This window comes from Gorilla gorilla, chromosome 5 (genome assembly GCF_029281585.2).
Source record: "Gorilla gorilla gorilla isolate KB3781 chromosome 5, NHGRI_mGorGor1-v2.1_pri, whole genome shotgun sequence".
NCBI classification, from domain to species: domain Eukaryota; kingdom Metazoa; phylum Chordata; class Mammalia; order Primates; family Hominidae; genus Gorilla; species Gorilla gorilla.
In genome coordinates, this window is record NC_073229.2 from 127,707,956 (window position 1) to 127,727,915 (window position 19,960).

At 36.7% G+C, this 19,960-nt stretch overlaps 1 long non-coding RNA gene across 1 annotated transcript; it reads left to right on the plus strand.

Moving 5' to 3' along the window:
* The first annotated feature begins 1,822 nt into the window (after positions 1 to 1,822).
* On the plus strand, positions 1,823 to 13,421 carry LOC129534046 (uncharacterized). The gene is made up of 3 exons (XR_008680458.2): positions 1,823 to 2,018; positions 6,636 to 6,772; positions 13,061 to 13,421. It is a non-coding gene; the product is annotated as an uncharacterized lncRNA (long non-coding RNA).
* The last annotated feature ends 6,539 nt before the right edge of the window (positions 13,422 to 19,960 follow it).

Below are 19,960 nucleotides of genomic sequence, written 5' to 3' on the forward strand. Positions count from 1 at the left end.
GAAATAACTGATGCTACCTGCCTTCGCTTCTGCTTCTCTATTTTGTTTGTTTTAATTAGTATTCCTGTTATTTAGTTTAATTGCTCTGCCCTGAACTCCAGTTACCTTCTTGGGTCTCTAAGCTCATGCTAGCATTTAAAAGGCACTTCCCCAAGCAGTCTGAGTTGCATTCCTTAAACTCTCCACAATTCTGAACAAGCTGTTTCCCCAGAAATAGCCCATATACTGAGAAAAGAAAAATAGCTGGAAACAGTCTGAATTATATGAGGTATGCAAAATTTATCAGGCCCAGAGAGAACTGAGGTATCGGACTTCAGTCATATTCTCCCCCCACCAACTCATGCCTGGGGGTAACTGTTTAAAGGCATTTTTTTTTCTAACCAGATGCCTAACCTCTTATCTTCATATTCCTGGAATGTATGATACAAAAAACAATGTACAACCAATCAATAGCTTATGTTATTTTAATGTAAATTATAGGTAAATAACTCAGAAACTGCCTCTTCTTTTCCTTTCAAAATCCACTTGTAACTTCTGTTAACCAAAGTGGATATTTAGGGCAACTTGAATCTATGCTCCTGAGTTGCCATCCTCAAGCGTGGCCCAAATAAACTCTCTACTTATATTAATTTGTTCTCAACTTATTCTTTTTCGGGCAACAACACTCTGCTTCACTTTTTAAAACATTTTCAGACAATTCCTGAAACATCTGGGCAATAGCAAGCTTTTTGTACCTCTTCTATGTCAGTGTGGGGGCCAAGGCCTTTGGCTCCTTAAGGGTTCACTGAAAAATCATTGACATAAGTCAGGTTGATTAACAGGAGTAAAAGCATACACCTTTATTTCATGTCTATACACTGGGGCCTTCAGAATAAAGACCAAACCTCTCAATGAGATTACAAAAGCTTAAATACCATCTTGAGGTTACAGAAAGAATGGGGGCTTGGATCCTGATAAAACAGTTTATGAGAGGGAGAGAGGAACAGTCATGGCTAGTAAAGAAGGCCTTGTTATGTAGATGAAGCCTCACAGGTAGTAGACCTCAGAGAGAATAGATGGTAAATGTTTCTTTTCAGACTTTTAAAGGTATCAGACTCTCCGTTAATCTCCCCTAGATCCAGGACAAGCCTTGAAAGGGAAGGCCTGGTTAGTGGGGCATCTTCACAGACGCCAATTTCCCCTACAAAAGACATCTTTGCAGGACCAATTCAGTCTGCTGACCCTGTGGCAACCATTTCAAAAATGTGTCATAGAAATGTATTTTGGGGTAAAATGTTTCGATTTTCTTCACACCATCTGAAGAATATCTTTTGTAGACCTTCACTGCCTGTCCCCCTCTGGCACCATTAATACAAACTAGTCAGTTTCCCCATACTCCATTCCAAACTAGACCTCCCCTTCCCCTCTCTAAAGCTCAAAGTTTTTGAGCCATGTCTCACCCTGAAACAAAACTTCTGCTCCACATTTAATCCCACTCTAACTAATTGTTGTGCCAGACCCCTATTGACTCCTCTAAGGATGACAGTGTGCCGTAGAGGCTGAAAAAGGAAACTGGAGATAGCAAAAGAGACATAGGATTTATTGAAGGAACTTACATACAGGGACAATCCAGGAGGAGCAGACTGGACCAGAGAACCACCACCATTTGTAAAACACATGCAGTTTATATAGCAATTTCACTTAGCACCCTCCACCTAGCAACTTTCACCTAGCAATCTCCATTTAACGCAAAACAAAGGGCCTGGATCCCTTGTATGGCCTGCATTCCAAGGGAATGGCTGGGGATTCAGATGTCCTTCATAGACAAGGAGTGAAACTCTGGGTTGTCTACTCCTGGATCCCTTAGCTCAGGACTCCAAACACACATTCTTCTTAGACCATAGGGTCATTCTCAGGGTATGCTTCAGTTATAGTTGTCAGGTGCCTCTGCTGTGTACCAACTATAATTTATGTCTGTTTACTCTTGGAGATACATTTTCAGTTGGTGGGGTCAGAAGTGAGGAGACATTATCTCTCAGGTGGCTATAACTTTCCTTCACTTAAGTTTAACTATATGGAATAATTGTATCCTTTCTGACTCTTGAATGAAGTATTTGGATGACATAGAATAAGTGAATATGACATATAGTTGATTTCTGGCGTGACTACGTTTACCTACATTTACCTATGTTCAGAAGTTTCCATACCCAAGAAATTACTGCTATTTATATAATTGACTCAGGTTGCAGGGTTCACAAAAATATCTAAACATAAAAAGAATTGCTAATAAAATATTTTTTACATGACCCAAGAGAAGTCATTAGTTCAGAGAAGACTTTTCAATATTTGTACTATATTTGTAAAATTTAAATGATTTTATAGATAACATATTGTGTACATTATTTATACACTATGTGTCATAAACATATTGTAAGATTGACATTTGGGTTGTGAGTATTACTTAGGTTCCAGAAACACTGGAAAACAAGCAGTTATGATAAATCCCTATAGGTATCAGATTCTATAGATACGAATTACAGGGCTACAGAAAACTTTTCCCCAGAATATGGCGCTTCAGCGTGCTAAGTGCTTTGAAAATAGAAAGGCCTCAGAAATAAGTCTCAGAACCATGGTTTCTCTCTGATTTTTCCCTCTTCCCTCTGTTTTTCTGATCCTCTTTCCAAAAGCGTCAGTAGGGACTCTCTCTGGAGTTTTCTTATCTGACTAAGAAAGCTTAAATGCGATTGTCTTAACTCTCCCTCCCTAGGAATCTCACCAAATAACCAGGAAAGATCAATCCCCAGAAAAGAGAAGAGACCAGTGGTCTGTCACCATGCCGAGATAGACCTTTTACCTGTTCTTCCAAGGGCAGCTCCACATGATTACCTGGGGGATTTTATCTTTATAATAAAACAATCTTTTTTCATGAGCAGCTGCACCCATCACCTTCCCATAATGTCTGCCTCCTGCCTCCTAGATCCATTTATTCTTCCCAGTGATTTACTGTCTCTCAAAAGAAATGTCTGCATTTCTCATCTTCCCTCTCCCCTCTGGACAAAAGCACATAATCTTCTGTACCTCACCGGGTAATTGAATAATCACTCTGTGATTTTCTCTCTGCACATCAATAAATTTGTGTCTTTTCTCCTATTAATCAGCTTTTCGTCAGTTGAGTTTTAAGAAAACCTTCAGAGTATAAAGGGGAAGTGTTCACTTAAAACACAAGAAATATCCACTTAAAATGATTTCAAACACATTTGGAACCATAAAAATGTTATTATTAGGAAAACCTAAAAGACATAAAATCATGCAGTTCAATCGTATGTCTAATACTTGGTATTACTAGTGTTTACATGTTACTGACAGCAAATCCACAACGGTCTGCAGCAACCTCAATTCTTCCCCCTTTAGAAGAAAGAATATGACTGAGGGATATGACTGAGGGTTATATGGCAGAAGAAGAGACCAAGGTAAGTATAGGAGCAGGAGTGAAAGTTTGTGAAAAAGCTTTAGAGAGGAATGAAAAGAAAATAAAGTACACTTGGAAGAGGGCGAAGCGGGTGACTTGAAAGGCAACTGCATGGTTTGACCTTTTGACATGGAGTTTTGTATGTTGGCATACTTCCGGGGTCTTGTGTTCCTTTTCCCCTGATTCTTCCCTTGGGGTGGGCTGTCTGCATGCTCAATGGCCTGTTAGCACTTGGGAGGAGAGCACGTGCAGCGTGTTTACTAGAGTTGTACGAATACTCACTTGAGGCATTCTTCCTTACCAGCTGATGTCCCTAGGTCATACACCATTTAAATTCAGCCATTTTGCCTTTTAGTGTGCATGTGTGAGCCCATTCACTCATTCCTGAGATCTTTTTGAGAAGCTGCTGATTACCAGTCTCATTTTTTTCTATTTATAGTAAGACTACCTTTCCCTAGCTGGCTGTGACCCACTATTATTTTAGAGAGACAGTTAACTACTGCCAGACCATCACCTGATGGTTGCCTGACACTGCTGGTGAGGTGAGAGGAACTCTCTCCTGCCTTGCTCATGCCTAGCTAGCTACCTACTATAATATACAGTATCCAGAGGCACTCCTACAGTCAGATTTGTCTCAGAAAAGCATTATCTTTTTTCTTCTAAGTACCACAGTTTTGTTTAAAATTATTTTTAATTGGTATAAAATATCTTCATTAGCAGTATTAGTAATAGTTGAGAGTAATGCAGAGGAAAGACTTTTCCTCAGCATACTCTCCTTCGTGGTCATGGTTTTACTTATCAGATAACTTCAGATTTTGTAATTACCTAAGAGGTATTATTATAAATTTTAACAATGAAAATAATTTAGAAGTTATTTTAAGAGGCAAGTTTAAAATGTAAATGTAAATGTAGAGTCAGCTTTATTTATTGAATGCCTCTGTGGTACAAAAAGTAACGCATAGACTGTCTTCAATTACATGCATTAATGGAAAAGACAAAATATATGCACTTGTAAAAGGCTGACAAATGGTTATAGCAGCATAAATTATACAACTTATTATGTAAACTGAGTAAAAATCATGGCCAGAAAGAGTCAAGGCAAAGGAATTAAGCATGCTGTGTTTCTGTTAACACAGCCTTCATTCTACCCATCTATTTTGATTGGCAGAGAAAAATCTCTCTAAATAGCTGAAAGTTTATTGATAAATAGATTTTTTGTAAACATCCTCTATTTAGATATTATTTAAGAATACTCACATGTCAAAGCTCTTAAGGAAATAAAAAGGGCAAGCAGATCTTTATAACATATATAGATCTTTCTTCTAAAGGGGGAAGAATTGAGGTTGCTGCAGACCCTTGTGGATTTGCTGTCAGTAACATGTAAACACTAGTAATACCAAGTATTAGACATATGATTGAACTGCATGATTTTATGTCTTTTAGGTTTTCCTAATAATAACATTTTTATGGTTCCAAATGTGTTTGAAATCATTTTAAGTGGATATTTCTTGTGTTTTAAGTGAACACTTCCCCTTTATACTCTGAAGGTTTTCTTAAAACTCAACTGACGAAAAGCTGATTAATAGGAGAAAAGACACAAATTTATTGATGTGCAGAGAGAAAATCACAGAGTGATTATTCAATTACCCAGTGAGGTACAGAAGATTATGTGCTTTTTTTCCAGAGGGGAGAGGGAAGATGAGAAATGCAGACATTTCTTTTGAGAGACAGTAAATCACTGGGAAGAATAAATGGATCTAGGAGGCAGGAGGCAGACATTATGGGAAGGTGATGGGTGGAGCTGCTCATGAAAATACATATGTTAGTTATATATATGGTTAATAATTTTCTGATGACTTAAGGACAGAAAAAAGTTTGATAGAGTTATGCATGCAGATATACATAGTTTTAAATTTTAACATATTTTGGCAAAACTAAAAGTAAAGGTGTTATAATTTTTGCTAAAATTCATCCAAAACTAGAAAAAAAATTCAAGAGGAGAAAAAAATAAAATTGAGAAACTAAACATAAGAGTAGACATGAATCAGATACATCTTGTGCAAGAAACAGAAAAAAAATAAATGAAATATACGATATGGTTTACACCAAAACCCATTAATTATTGTTTACATTTTTATCTTCTAATTGCAATATGCTATTTTCGTGTGTATCAAAAGTAGAGCACTATATCCTGACTTCAAGTGCTTTTCTTAAAACAAAACAAACAGAATTAGTTTTTCAGCTTAGCAAAGCATACTATCTATTTTAGCACAGCAGGAATGCTGCCATTTTAATAGGATAGCAGACAAGTGGATTTATTCTCAATCCTTTAAGCTTCTACTTCAGGGGACTAAAATGTGTGAAAAAATTTCGGATCCAATTTTAGACTATGTTTCAAATCCACTGAGATTCTCCATTCTCTACATCTCTGGAACATGATTATTCTGAGAACATCTACACTTTCACAAGGCTGCCTGCTTCTGTGTTAAGACATGAAAACAGAAGAAAATTGAGCAAAAATTGAATTTCATGTGATTGAGCAAATTTGAGTTTCATGTGATTCATGTGAAGAGAATAAACAAAGGGCAAAATAATTCTAGAGTGCTAGTTACTAAGTTGAAAGGTACAATGTCATTTGTAAATGAAGTTACTTTATTTATTCATGAAGTTAAAATTGTGTTGAGAATTTGTATCTTGTGGCCTTTACCCAATTTCTCCTTATTGCATGTCAAATAATTGTGTTTTAAAATAAATTCTAAAAAGTTACGGATTGTACTCTTAAAATGCATTATCAATTTTAATTTTAAAACATATATTTTCTATTATAAACATTTTTTATGATGGAGGATATTAGAATGAAAAGGAAAATATTCTTGGTCTTCTCAAATAAAATAATTTTATATAAGATATAGTTTATAGCCTTAAAAGCCTCTATGAAGAGATGTGATATGGATATATTATCCATATTGTTGCCTGAGGAAAATTTTAACTGAAATATGAATTATAATTTTTAATAATTTTGAATTTTCTCCTTTGATTCATTTCTGTTTTTCTCTTTTTTACTGTGTTTTATACAAATTGTACAAGGAATAGTTGGCTTTGATTTTAAATGAGCTATTTCACTTTACTCATGCTATTTTCAGAACACTTTTATTAATTTATGAATTTATTGATTTTGGTTCAGTAGGACCCACGGGTCAAATAGCAAACTCAACCAACCAAGATATGAAAATGGCGCAATAAAGAGAAGAAAAAGTTAAAGTACTTGACAAAATGAGATATGCTGCCACAATTTTGAACTTTACTTCTTATGAGAAGGCCCAGGTCAGTTCTGAATTTCTTTGGAATTTGTTTACATTTTAAGATATAGTCATTTTTTCTTCATTTTTAACTGTCTTTTTTTTTTCCCCTGAAATTTCAAAAGTGAAGAGGTAATCTACAATTGATAGCATATTAGGAGGGGGTTGGCATGCATGGGAAGTAATAGGAGCATAAGGGGAAGAGTGAGAAGACATAAAAAGCCATGACAGACTTTCATAGAAAAATGTCAATATATGTCAACTTACCTCAATATTTTCTGGAGCTGTAAAACTACACAATGGTTGATATTCTTCTTGAAGCTATGTAACTATATATTATTTAATTACAAAAGGGATACACGCAAGATTTTAGGGAAGGTGTCCTTTCTGGCTGACACATACAAATTGATTATATGTGTGTATGTACACACATATAATATTACAATATTACTATAGTACTTCCACAATCTCTTAACAGCATGAAATCTTCAACCACTTCTCTGACTCTCCCCATAATCTTTGGCTAACGACTCTTCCCTGAATCTTCCCACCATAGTCTTCTCAATTGGTGGCCCATTTTTCAACAACAGTTCATATATTAATGGTCCTGGAGTTGGGGTTTAAGTGTCCTCTTTGCTTTCCCTTGTTGCTTTCAGGCTATTCTTTATTTCCTTTCTATCACAAACAACATTAAATTGCATGGTCCATATCACTACACCTCACTGGTTCATAATACTATATTTGGTACTTTCTTCTACACCCACGGATCATTCCTAATTGTGTGTTGGCTTCCTTTTTACTGTCACTTCCTCCAATACAGCCCTTGTATTAATTATCAGTGATTTCATTATGTACAAAGAGAATCATTCCTTGAACCCTTCTTTTTCAACAATCTTGCTCTGCACACTACTTCAGCTATTTTCTTTCATAGTTATGCCCTACACCTGGCTATTATTTAGTAATTTTCCTCCAATATTAATTGTAAGCATCTTGCATTGTTGTGGGCTGAACTGTATCCTCTCCACCCTCCAAACTCATATGTATGTGACTGTATTTGGAGACAGGACCTCTACAAAGGTAACTAAGGTAAAATGAAGTCTTATGGGTGGGTCTTAATTCATCATGACTGGTGTACTTTTAAAAAGAGGAGATTTAAACACAGACGTGTGCACAGTGGAAAGATCTGTGACAACAGAGGGAGAAATTCAGCCATCCACAAGTGAAGGAGAGAGGTCTCAATGAAACCAACACTGCTGACAACTTGATCTTGGACTGCTACCCTGGATAACTGTGAGGAAATAAATTTCTGGTGTTTTAGCCATCCAGTCTGCAGTAGTTTATTTTGGCAGCCTTAGAAAACTAAACACACACTATCTTCCACCTCCTATCTTCCCAACACATTTCTTTTAGTACACAATCAATTTCAACCCAGCTGTGTCCTAGACCTATTGATCATACAGTCTCTTATCACTGTGATTTCTTCCTTGCCCTCTTTTGCCAGTTTAAACTCCACGTTTAGTCATTTTTAACTTCTTTCTGAACTACAACTGGAACATACAAACAGTATATGTACATATTGACGAATTACTACCAAATGTATGCTCTCACGTAACACATATGGAGTATTAACATGGTGAATCATTTGGTTCCTCCTTGTCTTTCTCCTTCTTTACTGTACTTATTTTGCAGAAATGTAATTCTGGCTGAATTCAATTTTCCCTTTATTAGGTACATTTGCTTGTAAAGAGAGATGATTTTAGAGAAAAATTTGCAAATGTGCACACCATACTCACTTTGAATTCAAGAAAAACCTTGTTGTTGATTACTTTGGTTCATTCTCTATTTAGGTTTTTAGACCAGGGGTCAGCAAACTTTTTCTGTAAAGGACCAGATAGTGAATATTTTCATATGCCATATATTCTGTGTCATGACAACTATACTCAGCCATAGACAATATACAAAGAAGGGGAATGGCTGTGTGCCAATAAAACTTCATTTACAAAAATAGGCAACAGCCTGGATATGGCTAGGGCCTATAGTTGGCTGACTCTTGTTCTAGACTATTATATAAAACATTTTCTTCTGTCCTCAGACAAAACCTTCCAGCTTATTCTGATTCTCAGGTGATGACTTTGATTCTTAATCTAATTAGAACATTGAGATCATCTTAAAAAGGATATTAGGTTGGGCATGGTGGCTCATGCCTGTAATCCCAGTTTCTGGGATGCCAGGATCTCTTGATGCCAGGAGTTCAAGACCAGCCTAGGCAATATAGTGAGAGCCCCTCTCTACAAAAAAATAAAAATTACAGAAACAAATTAAAAAGAAAAGAATGTTAATTATCTACCTCCACTGTATCTAGGCATTTGTCAGATTCTAGAAAGATATTCTCTGTTATTTCTTGGAATACTGCTGTAGTATATAGATTAATTGTCCATGCCCATCTTTAAGGCCAACACTTTCAGTTGTGCAATAGATCTTACATCTTATTATCTATTGAAAAAACATAGCTCAAGCCATCCTCTTTCATTACCCCAACTCATCCATTTTTCTTTTTCTGCTGCATCATTTCTATCAACTGCAAAACAAACCAACAAAATACAAAGCAACAGCAAGAAAATCACACAGAGATTTTAGCTGCCACATCCCCTTCCAGCTGCACTCAAATTTATGTCTTTTATCTTACATACTTCAACAATGGTTTCTGTATTACTGAATTTAACTCTTCTCCTGTTTTCTCTTTAAACCACATTAATTAGGCTTTTCTGTTTCTTTTTTTTCTTTTTTTTTTTTTTTTTTACTTTAAGTTCTGGGATACATATGCTGAACATGTAGGTTTGTTACATAGCTATACATGTGCCATGGTGGTTTGCCGCACCTATCAACCCGTCATCTAGGTTTTAAGCCCTGAATGCATTAGGTATTTGTCCTAATGCTCTCAGCAGCACATAGCATATTTGACCACTTCTTCCCGTTCTTCTTTCTTCACTTGACTTTCCGGATATCATACTTTTCTGCTTTTTCTCCTAATGTTATTTATTCTCAATCTCTTTTGTCGGTTCATCTTAGTGTGACCACAGTGTGAGAGGTCTTGGTGCTCAGGGCTTGACTTGTTCTGTCATCCTCACTCCCATGGTTTGTGCTTTTTAAATATTATCCCATATATTTGAAGGGTAAGACTTTAAATTATTTGAATATCTAGCCAGGGCCTCTCATTTCTACTTCAGTCTTATATCTCCCTACCTCCTCAATATCCCTACTTAGATGGTTAAAAATAAAGCGCTTTGTGGGAAATATAAAGTTAGTTTGCATTTAGCTAGTATCATAGTATCACAGAATTTCATCAAAATTTTGTTACTGTAGAAACAGTAACAATATGACTGAAACCTAAATCCCAATGTTTGCTCAAACCATCTCGCTCTATAACCACTTTCATATTCATATCTAACATCTAATTCTTCTTCCTACTACGATTTCTCAGTCTCCTACCTCAGCTTCCATTCCAATGAACACATTAAATGTGAAAAACCATATATGTGATTCAACCACATATACAAATACATATGCATGTACATATTAAATTGAAAGATTATAGTGACAGAAAATCTCACTTACATTTAATTTCAAGAACTCAACGAATTATCACATGCAAAATAAACCAATTTGCCATTTATCTTTATGGTGGTAATTCATTGTTTTATAAAGCATCTGAAAAGGGATAGGACTGAGTTTCTGTTTGTTTCTATTGAAAAACTAAGGGGTAATGCAAACTGAACACTCATTAAATATATATACACACATAATATATATGCAGACATTATATTAATATATTTATGATTATAATATTTAATACTGAAAATATTCCCATGAGATAAGTGATTTATGGTTTATATTGGGTAAGAAAAGCAAAGACTAAGCTTAAGAAACGCATGCAAGGTAATATAATTTGGAAATAGTAAATCCACAATTCAAACCTCAGCTATCTAATTTCTAAAATGTGTTCTTAACTTCTGAATTACTTGGTAAGATATCCCAATGTTTAAGCACGAAAAAAAATAGTACTTTTGAAGAAATCTAGATAATATCCAACCTCATTAAATTTATTCCCTATAGAGATATTCTTCAGATGCTGAAAGAAATGTTTCCTTTGCCTTTATTTTCTTAGCTATATCAATTTTGGCATTCAGGGCCATGTTAGGGCTTAGGATATAAATTGTATGCCTGTAAAAATTTCCATTCCGTTAATGTCTTTTATGTGGCAAATTCCTCTTGTTCCTTATTATGGTCTATGAGTGTAATCATTGGGTAATGATATCCAATATTCTGAATCATTTTATGTATATACACCATATGCATGCAAATTCAATTTGCCTAATACTTTGCTCTTTAATTTGCATTTTCATAGAACTAGTTGAGTATTATGAGGTAAAATTATATTGACTGATTTCAATATCTTAAAAAGTTAAATCGTCATTATATGAGAAATGTTTCAAGCATTAATTATAAATGAATCATAAAAAAATTCTCAAGGCACACATCTTGAGTTATAATGTGATAATAGCTACATGTACTAAAGATTTATATTAGAGTTGCAGTACATACCCCATGCTTTGATTAAAAAATTAAACAGTGATATCAAAAGGAAATAATTCATTTTTTAACTGGAAACACCAATGTAAATATATTTAATGTAATTCTAAGCCAGTACAAATTAGATACAAATGGCATAGCTATATAATGACATCAAAAATCAACATACACCAAGTGCATGCCTATGTAAAAGCATTAACATTTTTTATTTAACAAAAATATAACATTTATTCTCACTAACATTTTTTAAAAAACATAATAAATATAGGCTCCTAATCTGAATAATTAGAAATCATACATATTCTAGCATAAGACATTTGCCCTTTGGCTTCTGGTTAAAAAACTCTGAGGATTTACAAACCAAAGGGCTGGTATCAAATCATGGAGTTGAGACTTTCTAGACCTACATAAACATCCTGGCACTACACCAAAGTCTAGGTAAATATACAAAAAGGTGTCATATTTGAGAAATTACAGGTAAAAGAAACAGGATGAACAAAGCTTTAGGCATAAAAGAGCATGTTGAGGGTAGAAGTACATGTGCAATTGGTTTTATTTGATTAGAGTTTCTCAATCCTCCCTGGGCAACATCAGTCTTGAATTTTTTAAATATAGATAACTGATTTGAACATTAGTATTATTAAATCAAAGTCTCCAGAAACCATATTGAAGAAGTTATATTTTTAAAGCATTTCAGGCCAGGCATAGTGGCTCATGCCTATAATTCCAGCATTTTGGGAGGCTGAGGTGGGCGGATCACCTGAGATCAGAGGTTCCAGACCAGCTTGGGCAACATGGTGAAACCATGTCTCTACTAAAAATACAAAAATTAGCTGGGTATGGTGGCACATGCCTGTAATTCCAGCTACTTGGGAGGCTGAGGCATGAGAATCACTTGAACCCAAGAAGCAGAGGTTGCAGTGAGCCGAGATCATGCCATTGAACTCCAACCTGGGCAATAGAGCAAGACTCCATCTCAAAATAAATAAATAAATAATTAAAAAAGATTTCACATGTGATTCATTAATTAAGTCCTACTTACACACACGAAAAAATAAGTAGAAAGTGAACAAAACCAAAGCAAAATAGACTTAAGTAACAAGTATGAAAGAGCATGTGTACCAAAAAATATATTAAAAAAAAGACTATGTTTCACAAAGTGAAAGAGTTTTATTCCGGGAAGAGTTAAGATGAGAATTGAATATTTTCATTGTAAAGTGGTAACTAACAGATAAAGATTGATTTCCAAAAGAGGAATTATAGTAAATGGATTGTATTGAAGGATGTGTTGAAGGTGGCAACTGGAATTCTGCATGAGAAAAACCAAAAGTGAGCAGAAAAAGAAAAAGACAAGAAAGTATTGAGTCTGCTTATGCTGAATAAAATAAAACATTGTATTAAAATATGCTTTACAGAGTTTGAGGTAAGCCTGGAAAGCATAGCAAGACCCCATCTCTACCAAAAATAATTTTAAAAAAATAAGCCTGGTGTGGTAGCACACACCTGTAGTCCTAGATACTCAGGAGGCTGAGACACGAGGATCACTTGAGCTTGGAAGGTTGAGGCTGCAGTGCACTCCAGCCTGAGCAACAGAGTGAGACCTCATCTCAAAATATATGTGTGTGTGTGTGGGTGGGTGGGTGTATTGTCCTTTCTCACACTTCCATAAATAACTACCTGAAACTGAGTAATTTATGAATAAAATAAGTTTAATAATTCACAGTACTGCAGGTTTAACAGGAAGCATGGTTGGAGAGGCCTCAGGAAAGTTACAGCTATGGCAGAAGGGCGAAGAAGAAGCAAGCACCTTCTTCACATGGAGACGGGAGACAGAGAGAGTGAAGGAGGACATGCTACACACTTTCAAACAACCAGATCTCATGAGAACTCTATCATGAGAACAGTAAGGGGGAAGTCCACATCCATGACTTAATTACCTCCCACTAAGCCCCTCCTTCAACATGTGCGGATAACAGTTTGACATAGAATTTGAGTAGGAACACAGAGAAATCTATATTATTCCACCCCATCCCCTCCCAAATCTCATGTCCTTCTCACATTACAAAACACAGTCATGCCTTCCCAACAGCCCCCAAAATCTTATCTCATTCCTGCATTAACTAAAATGTCCAAAGTCAAAGTCTCATCTGAGACATAGCAAATGACAGTTACTTCCAAGATACAATGGGCACACAGGAATTGGGTAAATGCTCCCATTCCAAATGGGAGAAATCGGCCACAACAAAGGGGGCTACAGCGCAGTCGTTAAATCTTAAAGCTCCAAAATAATCTCCTTTAACTCCTTGTCTCACATTCAGGCTACACTGATGCAAGGGGTGGGCTCCTAAGGCCTTGAGCAGCTCTGCCACTGTGGCTTTGTAAGGAACAGCCACCGCAGCTGCTTTCACAAGCTGGTGCTGAGTCCTTGCAGCTGTTCCAGGTGCACAGTGCAAGCTGTTGGTGGATCTACCATTCTGGGATCTGGAGGATGGTGACCCTCTTCTCACAGCTCCACTAGGCAGTGCCCCAGAGGGGACTCTGTGTGGGGGATCCAACCCCACTTTCCCCCTCTGCACTGCCCTAGTAGAAGTTCTTCATGAGTGCTCCTCCCATGCAGCAGACTTCTGCCTGGACATCCAGACATTTCTATACATCCTCTGAAATCTAGGCAGAGGTTCCCAAACCTCAACTCTTGCCTTCTGCACACTGCAGGCCCAATACCACCAAGCCACCAAGGCTTGGGGCTTGCACCCTCTAAAGCAACAGCCTGAGCTGTACCTTGGCCCCTTTTAGCCATGGCTGGAGCTAGAGTGGCTAGGATATAGGGCATCATGTCCTGTGGCTGCACAGAGCAGCACAGTCCTGGGCCCAGCCCATGAAAACATTTTTCTCTTCTAGGCCTCCAGGCCTGTGATGGGAGAGACTGCTGTGAAGGTCTCTGACATGTCCTGGAGACATTTTCCCCATTGTCTTGGCTATTAATATTCAGCTCCTCTTTACTTACGCAAATTTCTGCAGCCAGCTTGAATGTTTCCCCAGAAAAAGAGTTTTACTTTTCTACCACATGGTCAGGTGCAAATTTTCCAAACTTTTCTTCTCTGCTTCCCTTTAAATATAAGTTCTGGTTTCAGATAATCTTTGTTTACGCATGTGAGTGCACACTTTTAGAAACAGCCAGGTTATGTCTTGAATGCTTTGCTGCTTAGCAGTGTTTTCACCAGATACCCTAAATCATCTCACTTAAATTCAGAGTTCTACAGAACTCTAGGGCAGGGGCAAAAAGCCACCAGTCTCTTTGCTAAAGCATAGCAAGAGTGACCTTTACTCCAGTTACCAATAAGTTCCTCATCTCCATCTGAGGCCACCTCAGCTAAGACCTCATTTTCCATGTCACTATCAGCTTTTCGGTCAAAATAATTTAACAAGTCTCTAGGAAACTGCAAACTTTCCCTCATCTTCCTGTCTTCCAAGCCCTCCAACTGTTTTAACCTCTGTCCCTTACCCAGTTCCAAAGTCCCTTCCACATTTTCAGGTATGTTTATAGTACTGCCCTACTCCTGGTCCCAATTTTCTACATTAGTTTGTTCTCACACTGCTATAAAGAACTACCTGAGGCTGGGTAAATGATGAAGAAACAAGGTATAACTGACTCATGGTTCTGCAGGCATAACAGGAACCATGACTGAGAGGCCTCAGTAAACTTACAGTCATAGTGGAAGACAAAGGAAAATCAAATGCCTTCTTCACATGGTGGCAGGAGAGAGAGCAAATGGGGAAATACTACACATTTGTAAATAACCAGATCTCATGAAAACTCCATCATAAGACACCAAAGGTGAAGTCCACCCCCGTGTTTTCACCACCTTCCACCAGGCTCCTCCTTCAACATGTGGGAATTACAATTCAACATTAGATTTGGGTGGGGACACAGAGCCAAACCATATCTATATCTATATCTAATCTATATCTGTACCTATATTGATATCTATATATATCTGTAATCTTTATCTGCATCTGTAATCTATATCTGTATATATACACACACAAATGAAATTTTGGTGGGGACACAACCAGATCATATGGATATGTATCTATCTATCTGTCTATCTAAAAACCTGTTTATTTTTACATATGTTAATGTGGCTGCTAGTGAACTTCTAATTACATATGTAGCTGGCATTACATTTTTATTGGATGCCAGTCTTGAGTTAATCTATGACCTGAGTAAGGTCTCTGGTTTTCCTGAGCACAAACATTTGGACATGGTCAACCTCAGTTCAGAGACAGTCTATGACTGCTCCTCTACCACATGCTACAGGTGCCAAACATCCCTGGTGCCGATTTTCATGGGGAAAGAGGGGAAAATAAGAGAATAGAGATTTTACTTGGATACTCATTTGTTCAACACTTTTTGTCATAATTGAGCTTTTGTTTTACCATCTGGGCACATAGTGCATGAGTGTGAGTGAGATATTTTTGAAATATTAGATACTACCTGTTTTTCCCTTTCCCTCTTTGCTCCAACACCCTCCCCCACGCTGCATTTTCCAAGCATAGGTGTCCATTTTTATTGCCTCAGGTAAGAAAGTGATAATTAAGTAGAGAATCAAGAACCACTTAACGACTGAAGCTTGTAGGAGACAGAAATGACTTGGGTGTAAAGGGTTTAAAGAAGTTGACAGGCCCTCAAGAAAAAGACAGATGCATCCTGCTCCCTGAAATAAGCCTAAGGAGTGGCAAAAATAAACAGGCAAAATAAATAACTAACAAAAAGAAAACACGGCAAACAAAAATATAACTTTTTCAGCTCTGTGTGGGGAAGATTCCAATAGGGCTCCAATGGGTGCCTACTTTGTTCCAAGTAGAAAAACATCAAGAACCAGAATCTAGTGTTCCTCCCCAAACAACAACGACTACATAAGTTGCATGAACTTAAATTATATCTTAGGGAGAAGGGAGGCGAAAAATTAATTGAGAATAAGTGTATACCATTATGGTTGAAATACCTTAAATTAGGCCTGGCACAGTGGCTCACGCCTGTAATTCCAGCACTTTGGGAGGCCGAGGCGGGCGGATCACGAGGTCAGGAGATGGAGACCATCCTGGCTAACACGGTGAAACCCAGTCTTTACTAAAAATACAAAAAATTAGCCGGGCATGGTGGCGGGCGCCTGTAGTCCCAACTACTCGGGAGGCTGAGGCAGGAGAATGGCGTGAACCCGGGACGGGGAGCTTGCAGTGAGCCAAGATCGCGCCACTGCACTCCAGCCTGGGGGACAGAGTGAGACTCCGTCTCAAAAACAAAACAAAACAAAACAAAACAAAACAGCTTAAATTAAAAAACTATTTCCACCTAAAACGGATTAGAACTAATGAATTCAACAAAATTGCAGGAAATAAAATCAACATGTAATAATCAGTTGTGTTTTTATATACTTGCAATGAGCAATCTGAAAAGAAAATTAAGGAAAAAAATTAATTTACAATAGCGTCGAAAAGAATAGAATATATAGGAATAAACTTGACCAAAGAGGAGAAAGACTTTTACAGTAAAAACTATCAAATGTTTCTGAAAAAAAATGAAAAATCCTAAATAAAGGAAAACACAGTGTTTATGGATTAGAAAACAATATTGTTAACATGTCAATACTAACCAAAGAGAGCTACAAAATTAATGAAATTCCTGTCAAAATCCCAGTTACTTTTTAGAAATAGAAACATTTACCCTAAAATCATATAGAATCTCAAGGGACCCCAAATAATTAAAACACCTTAGAAAAGAAGAACAAGGTTGGAGGGCTCACTCTTCCTGATTTCAAAACTTATTATAAATCCATAGTAATCAAAAAAAAGTGGTATTGGCATTAAAAATTAACATAAGAGAATAATGAAATAGAAAAGAAAGCTCAGGAATAAACCCTTACATATATGGCCAAATTATTTTCTACAAGGGTGCCAGGACCATTAACGGACTGCTAGCTTTTTACAATCTTGGGAAAACTGAAGATCTGCATGCAAAATAAATGAAATTAGACTCTTACTTTATAATATACACTTAAATTAACTCAACATGAATGAAACACCCAGGCAAAAGAACAAAAACTATTAACCTATTAAAAGAAAAAGTAGAAGGGAACTTCTTGGCATTGGATTTGGCAATGATTTCTTGTATCTGACACAAAGTAGAGGCAACAACAACAACAAAAATAGGCAAATTGGACTATACTAAAATTTAAAAGGTTTGTGCATCAAAAAACTATCAACAAAGGGAAAAGACAACCTAAGAAATTGAAGAAAATGCATGCAAATTACATATTTGATAAAAGACTGATATCTAGATATATAAATAACTCCCACAATTCAACAAGGAAAAAAAAAATGACCCGATTAAAAATGGAAAAAAAAAAACTTAAATAGAAATTTCATCAAGGAAGATATCCAAATGACCAATAAACACATGAAAAGTCACTTGACACCATTAACCATTAAAAATATGCAAATGAAAACAATGAGATACCACTTTATCCCCATTAGGATGGTTAATAACACACACACACAAAAGAGAAATAAGATTTTTTTTTTTTTTTTTTTGAGACAGAGTCTTGCTCAATCGCCCAGGCTGGAGTGCAGTGGCGCGATCTCGGCTCACTGCAAGCTCCGCCTCCCGGGTTCACGTCATTCTTCTGCCTCAGCCTCCCGAGTAGCTGGGACTAAAGGCGCTCACCATGCCCAGCTAATTTTTTGTATTTTTAGTAGAGACGGGGTTTCACCATGTTAGCCAGGGTGGTCTCGATCTCCTGACCTCGTGATCCACCCTCCTGGGCCTCCCAAAGTGCTGGGATTACAGGCATGAGCCACCGCGCCCTGACAAGTAATAAGATTTTTAAAAATAGAAAGTGTTGGTGAGATTGTGGAGAAATCGGAACCCTTGTTTATTGCTGATGGCAATGTAAAATGGCCACCACTGTGGAAAATGGAATGGCTGTTACTCAAAAGTTAAACAGATTTGCCATACGATCCAACAATTCAATTTCTGGCTATATATTCAAAAAAACTGAAAGTAGGGACTCAAACAGATATTTGTATGCCCATGTTCATAATAGCCTTTTTCACAAAAAAAAAAAAAAAAAAGGTGGAAGCAACCCAAGTGTCCATCAGTAGATACATTGATAAGTGAAATGTGATATATACATATGATAGAGTATTATTCATCATTCAAAAGGCAGGAAATTCTGACACAAGCTATAATATAGATGAATCTTGAAGACATTATGGTTAGTGAAGTAGCCAGTAACCAAAAGACAAATACTATATTATACCAACTACATGTAGTACCTCTAGTAGTTATAGAGACGGGAAATAGAATGGTGGCTGCACAGGGCTGTGGGGAAGGAGAGAATGGAGAATTATTGTTTAATGAGTACTGTTTTTCAGTAAGGAAGACAATAAGAGTCTGGAGATAAATGGTGGTGGTGGTGATTGCACAACAATCTACATTTACTTAGTGCCACTGAACTATACACTAAGAATTTGTTAAAATGGTAATTTTTATTATGTATATTTTACCACCATTAATAAAAATTTAAAAAGTTATTTTAGTTGTTCTGTAGTAATACAGTGACATTGAATACCACTAAAATATTTTAATTAAATTGGAAACACAAATCTTAGAGAGATTAGATTATAAACTATTTCTCTTTAGAATAAACCTGAGAGTAAAGCAGAAGTTGGTCACCTCCTAGAGGCCCGAGAGCATCAGCCTTGAATCCAGCAATGGCAAATAACTAAAGAGGGTTCTTGGCTTCCAGAGATGATTGTGTCAATTTCATATAGTTCTATTTCTTATGAATCTCATGCTGTAATTGGAACTTGTACAGAATGTTAGCACCTGGTAGTTTTAGTGGTTTTCACTATATTTCTCAGGATCATACTCTGTTGTCTTTTTGATTCATTTTCTTTTGTTTAACCTATCTCACATAATCAAAATTCGACTAAAAAATGCAGGGACAATAGAACATCGTGGTGGGAACAATCACAATGTAGGAGTAAGAAAGATAATGAGAAATGCTTCATCCCACCATGGAAGGTTTTATAAAGATAGAAGCCCACAACTGGCTACCATCCTCTGGGTGTACCTAAGGGACATATAATTTGGTGTTTATATCTAGAAGTTTGGTTTCATAGCTGTACTTCCTTGTAGTTCAAAATGTTCAAGAATTATAGGTACTAAGGAACTGTATGGCTTCTGTGATAGGCAGAATTCTAATGATGTCCCACCAAGATTCCTCTCCTATCTCTATTCAATTAAACACAAATGTACTTCTGTAAAAGGAACTAGCAGATGAAATAAGGTTTCAAACCTTAAAATATGGAAATTACCCTGGGTAATCCAGATGGGCCCAATCTAGTCACTTAAGCCCACAAAGCGAGGAACTTTCTCTGACTGAGATGAGGATATGAGGTAAGAGAAAGATTCAAAGTGTGAGAATAACGCATGTCTCCATTCCTGAGTTGGAAGATGAAAGGAGCCTCCTCCTAAGCCATGAGTACTCTCTCCAGTTGCTGACAACAATGCACTGCTCACTGCCAGTAAGGAAACAAGAACCTCATTCCTACAGTGCTA